General features: G+C 41.1%; 1 protein-coding gene across 1 annotated transcript in view; it reads right to left on the bottom strand.

Moving 5' to 3' along the window:
- The window catches only part of LOC147011609 (uncharacterized), a 284,049-nt gene extending 277,686 nt beyond the window's left edge, over positions 1 to 6,363 (bottom strand). Inside the window, exon 1 of the mRNA XM_085857520.1 lies at positions 5,868 to 6,363. The gene's annotated coding sequence lies outside the window, so the exon portion shown is untranslated. The remainder of the gene's footprint in view (positions 1 to 5,867) is intronic.
- Positions 6,364 to 6,374: the final 11 nt, after the last annotated feature.

The following is a 6,374-nucleotide window of genomic DNA, read 5'->3' as shown; positions in this document are numbered from 1 at the left end:
TTGTCATGTATGTGATTGTCATGTATGTGATTGTCATGCATGTGATGATTGTCATGCATGAATGTGATTGTCATGCATGTGATTGTCATGTATGTGATTGTCATGTATGTGATTGTCATGTATGTGATTGTCATGCATGTGATTGTCATGTATGTGATTGTCATGTATGTGATTGTCATGTATGTGATTGTCATGCATGTGATGATTCTCATGTATGTGATTGGCTGCATGCATGTGATTGTCATGTATGTGATTGTCATGTATGTGATTGTCATGCATATGATGATTGTCATGCATGTGATTGGTTGCATGCATGTGATTGTCATTTATGTGATTGTCATGTATGTGATTGTCATGCATGTGATTGTCATGCATGTGATGATTCTCATGTATGTGATTGGCTGCATGTATGTGATTGTCATGTATGTGATTGGCTGCATGCATGTGATTGTCATGTATGTGATTAGCTGCATGCATGTGATGATCGTCATGTATGTGATTGTCATGCATGTGATGATTGTCATGTATGTGATTGTCATGCATGTGATTGTCATGCATGTGATTGTTATGCATGTGATGATTGTCATGTATGTGATTGGCTGCATTCATGTGATTGTCATGCATGTGATTGGCTGCATGCATGTGATTGTCATGTATGTGATTGGCTGCATGCATGTGATTGTCATGTTTGTGATTAGCTGCATGCATGTGATGATCGTCATGTATGTGATTGTCATGCATGTGATGATTGTCATGTATGTGATTGGTTGCATGCATGTGATTGTCATGTATATGATTGGCTGCATGTATGTGATTGTCATGAATGTGATTGGCTGAATGCATGTAATTGTCATATATGTGATTGGCCGCATGCATGTGATTGTCATGTATGTGATTGGCTGCATGCATGTGATGATTGGCCTCCTCCTCTCATTGAATCCCACTTGATTGGCTGCTGTTAATATTTTTATTAGTTTCCTACTGACAGCTCAAGGTCCGTGTGGATATTTTTTAATTAACCACTTTATGTATCTATTTATTTATTTAGCCAGTTTAACCCATTGTTTATATCTTGGTTTTTAATTTTTTTTGAAAACAAAGTGTAGGCTCATGGAAGAGGAAGAACCTTCGTTCTAATATTGATTGGGATTTTGTGCGATTTTTTCACTTGATCAACAATTCCTGCCACATCACCCCAGCGGGAGACAGGTGGAGGTGGTCACTGTTAATTGGCTGAGCATGACTGCAGCTCTCATTACAAGTTGGTGAATGAACTTCTGGTGATGACTAACAGTATAGAATGTTGAATCCACAGCCTCGGATAATAATCAACCCAAAAGAAGCTATATATATATATATATATATATATATATATATATATATATATATATATATATATATATATATATATATATCTTCTTCTTTCGGCTGCTCCCGTTCGGGGTCGCGACAGCGGATCATCCGTATGATCCGCATAGTGATTTGGCACATGTTTTACACCGGATGCCCTTCCTGACGCAACCCTGGTCGCCTCTTACGACACAGGGATATGGTACACCTATTTTAATCGGGGTATACACCGGCCCACTACACTGGTACTCATGTCGCCGACCTCGGAAGGATGACAGGCTGAGTCAACCCCCTGGTGTATTAATTCAGTGGCTCAACGGGGCTTGAACTCAGGACCTTTTGGATCCCAAGCTGCTGCCCTAACCACTGCGCCAACACCAGGCTCTATATATATACATATATATATATATATATATATATATATATATATATATATATTTATTTATATATATATATATATACATATACATATATATATATACATATATATATACATATACATATATATACATATATATATATTTCTATATATGTATATATATGTATATATATATATATATATATATATATATATATATATATATATATATATATATATATACATATATATATATATATATATATATATATATATATATATATATATATATATATATATATATATATATATATATATATATATATATATATATATATATATATATATATATATATATATATATATATATATATATATATATATATATATATATATATATATATATATATATATATATATATATATATATATATATATATATATATATATATATATATATATATATATATATATATATATATATATATATATATATATATATATATATATATATATATATATATATATATATATATATATATATATATATATATATATATATATATATATATATATATATATATATATATATATATATATATATATATATATATATATATATATATATATATATATATATATATATATATATATATATATATATATATATATATATATATATATATATATATATATATATATATATATATATATATATATATATATATATATATATATATATATATATATATATATATATATATATATATATATATATATATATATATATATATATATATATATATATATATATATATATATATACATATATATATATATATATATATATATATATATATATATATATATATATATATATATATATATATATATATATATATATATATATATATATATATATATATATATATATATATATATATATATATATATATATATATATGGGTTTTTAATCGATGTAGAACATCGCTGTATTTGTATACTATCACCTTACCTTTAAACAAAACCTTGTCTCCAAACAAAAGGGTGCAAAACAGGTGATTGCTCGAAGCAGGTGGCTCGAGGATCCTCAAATATAAGGTTCCACGACCCATCACCCGACACTACTTTTGAAAGGTAAATTGTTGTGGGGGGGCCATCGCAGGTAAATAAACCAAGGAAGGTGACCCAAAAAGGCCGACTCTCCTAAAATACATCAAGACTCGTAGATATCAGATGGGACAGCCGGCTTACACGACCGTGCAACGTGCTTTGTGAAAGAGAGCGTGCTCCAAGGTGCAGCACCTCTCCTGGCACTCCACCAGCCGGTACTTTTAATGGGATACCTTTTCACTGGGGGTCGAAACGTGGAGCAGAACGAGGCGACTGGAGAGCACGTTCCCGCTGAGCTATTCTGCAGCCGTGTAATCTAAACTCCGGGCCCGAATGCCGTGTGAGTGTAACAACCGGTTAGAAACTTTATCAAAAGTCGCGATTTGGAGGCGCCAGTGGGCGGACCCATTTTCGAAAATGCCACGCCCACACTGCCACGCCCCCGGCGTCTAATTATAGGGATCCGGGTCTGGTCTCCATGGGAATTAGCATCGCTTTTCACTCGGACCCTTCACTACATTCGCATCCCCCAACCCCACTCCCCCCCCACCATCCAATTCCCTCGTCACCCGATCTCGGTGGAATTCCAAGCTTGGCTGCACGTTTCGTTTTTCATCATTTAAACAGCGTAACAAACTTTCCTTTGGCCCAGTTGCCAGCAAAGGGAACGGGGGTGCCGCATGGTAGAGCACACCGTGTTTTGGCAGCGGACATTAAGCCGGTTGTCCCATGTGCGTGGTGTGGATGACAGACGTTTCACGGTATCTTTCACAATAATACGTCACTGGACCCGAGGTCTCTCTGGTCTATCTCTAAATTCGCTCCGAATCCTGGAATCTTGACCAACTTTTGCGTTTCGGTCACAGGACCTTTTCTGTTCTCCAACCGTCGCAGCGGCCCCATGGAAATTCATTGGAGATCATGTATCGTGTGTCGTTGTGTCTCTCTCTCTCTCTCTGCTCTTCTCGAAGGGAAATGTGGGTCCGAATGGGGTTTACCCTCGATTTCCCGGCGGGATTCAGAACAAGAATTTGTATTATTTGTTCATAATGCCGGCGAGTACTCCCCATCTCTGTGATCTTTAACTTGCACATGCTTCATGCTAGCAGACGGGACACCCGGCTTAACGTCCATCCGAGGGGAGGAGCACACGTTGATGGTGACAACAGGATGACGGATTCGTGGCCATTCGAAAACTACAAAACGCATTGGGGGGGGGGGGCATCCCCATGGGGTTACGTAACGCGAAATCAATCAAAAAAGTGACGTCACATCCCTGAGAAGACGTATTTTGTCGATTCATATCCTTTAAATAAATTGTAGGATTATTATATGCAAACATGTTTCTGTATCGCCAAGATTTGTACAACATGAAACATTATAAAATAATCATGAAATATAAATTTCAAAAAGTACAAAATTAATGTTGTTCGTGAAGTTTTAACGATTATTTATTCATCAATTGCTTCTTCAACAGACACTTTGATCTCATTTGCAAATGGAATTAATTGAACACTTTTAGAAATGATGACGTCACTCCGAGCGACGAGTCCCGTGACGTCATTACAGGGATTCCGACCGCTGCCTGATTAACATCCCGGGTTTAAGGTATGGAATAAGGGGAGGGGGTGCGTTTAGTAATTTTTCAATTTCTCCTTATCGTGAGTGAAGTCGGGAATCGAACCTCGAGTATATACCTGCGCACCATCCTGTCGGACCATGTATCAGATGATTCAGAACGTCGTGATGGTGATGGTGACGGTGACGGTGAGGGTGAGGGTGACGGTGATGGTGACGGTGAGGGTGACTGAGGGTGATGGTGACGGTGATTGTGAGGGTGATGGTGATGGTGACGGTGAGGGTGATGGTGACGGTGACGGTGACGGTGACGGTGATGGTGACGGTGACGGTGATGGTGAGGGTGACGGTGACTGTGACGGTGAGGGTGACGGTGATGGTGACGGTGATGGTGACGGTGAGGGTGACGGTGAGGGTGACGGTGAGGGTGACGGTGACTGTGACGGTGACTGAGGGTGACGGTGACGGTGAGAGTGACGGTGACGATGACGGTGAGGGTGATGGTGACGGTGATGGTGATGGCAACGGTGATGGTGACTGTGAGGGTGATGGTGAGGGTGACGGTGAGGGTGACGGTCAGGGTGACGGTGACTGAGGGTGATGGTGAGGGTGACGGTGATGGTGACGGTGACGGTGAGGGTGATGGTGAGGGTGACGTGGATGGTGAGGGTGATGGTGAGGGTGATGGTGAGGGTGACTGTGAGCGTGATGGTGACGGTGACGGTGACGGTGATAGTGACGGTGAGGGTGACGGTGAGGGTGACGGTGAGGGTGACGGTCAGGGTGACGGTGACTGAGCGTGATGGTGAGGGTGACGGTGATGGTGACGGTGACGGTGAGGGTGATGGTGAGGGTGACGTGGATGGTGAGGGTGATGGTGAGGGTGACTGTGAGGGTGATGGTGATGGTGACGGTGACGGTGAGGGTGACGGTGACGGTGACGGTGACGGTGATGCAAAACATCTTGGCAGAGACCCCGTGACGAAAGTGAGCGCACGTGACCACTGAGTCGCGTGACACGCCGCGTTTGGAGGGGTTACCAATCGGCAGGATCGCCCCCCTCGGTCGTGCGATCGTTTGGAGCCGTCAGTACGTGGGTCGAAATGACGGTACGTGTGCGTCCCGCACAAACGGTAGGCCACTGTGTGCAGGTGTTTATGACAAAACCGATTGGAACAGGTGCTTGTTTGGCCGCTCGGGCTCACTCACGATGATAAACATTGAGTGTGAAACGGATTTCGACCCTCTCGTGCACGATCTCCATCTCCACAACCTCCCCCCCCTCGCTCCCCCAATTGTTTACCCACAATGCTCCACTCACACCGTGTGCCTGCAATGAAGGAGGAAATTTGGTTTCACTGATCGTCTTCTAATTGTATTTAACGGAATTGGTACTCGCTCAATTAATTAATTACCGCGATGTTTGTGACCACCAGGTGTCTGCAAGAAATCATTCGTGTTGCTGTACCTGCGTGACTCTTCTCTCTCTCCTCTCTCTCCCCCTCTTCATCCTTCCTCCACCCTCTTTCCCTCCATCCTCTCTCCCTCCATCATCTCTCCTCTCCTCTCCTCTCCTCTCTCTCCAAAACGCTCGACCACTCGAAGTCACTTTTCGGGCTGGATCAAAAACATTCAAGACCTCCCCAAACCCACCCAGCCCACATACCCTACCCCAGACTCCTCACCCAACAGCACATTTACGCGTTCCTGCTCGGCGCCGTATCAGGTTCGCCATAATTCCGTTGGTGACGTCATGGCCGAAGCGATATTCTAGCTGTGTCGCTCATGCGACTGAAATTTGTTTCCTGCAACTGGAGTTCAGAGATGAAAAGCAGATCGGAAACTTTACACAACTTGGGTTACCTTTACCACCGACTAACTTTGTGAACTAATTAAGACCGTCTATACCCCCTCTCTCCCCCACGACTGGAGGATTGAATGGAGGTTTGGGAAGACCCGCCATGCCTGGTGCAAG

This window comes from Eptatretus burgeri, chromosome 15, assembly GCF_056783735.1.
Source record: "Eptatretus burgeri isolate ZD-2024b chromosome 15, Ebu_testis_v1, whole genome shotgun sequence".
NCBI lineage: Eukaryota > Metazoa > Chordata > Myxini > Myxiniformes > Myxinidae > Eptatretus > Eptatretus burgeri.
Note: the sequence above shows the minus strand (reverse complement) of the source record. Positions and strands in the feature narration are given on the sequence as shown.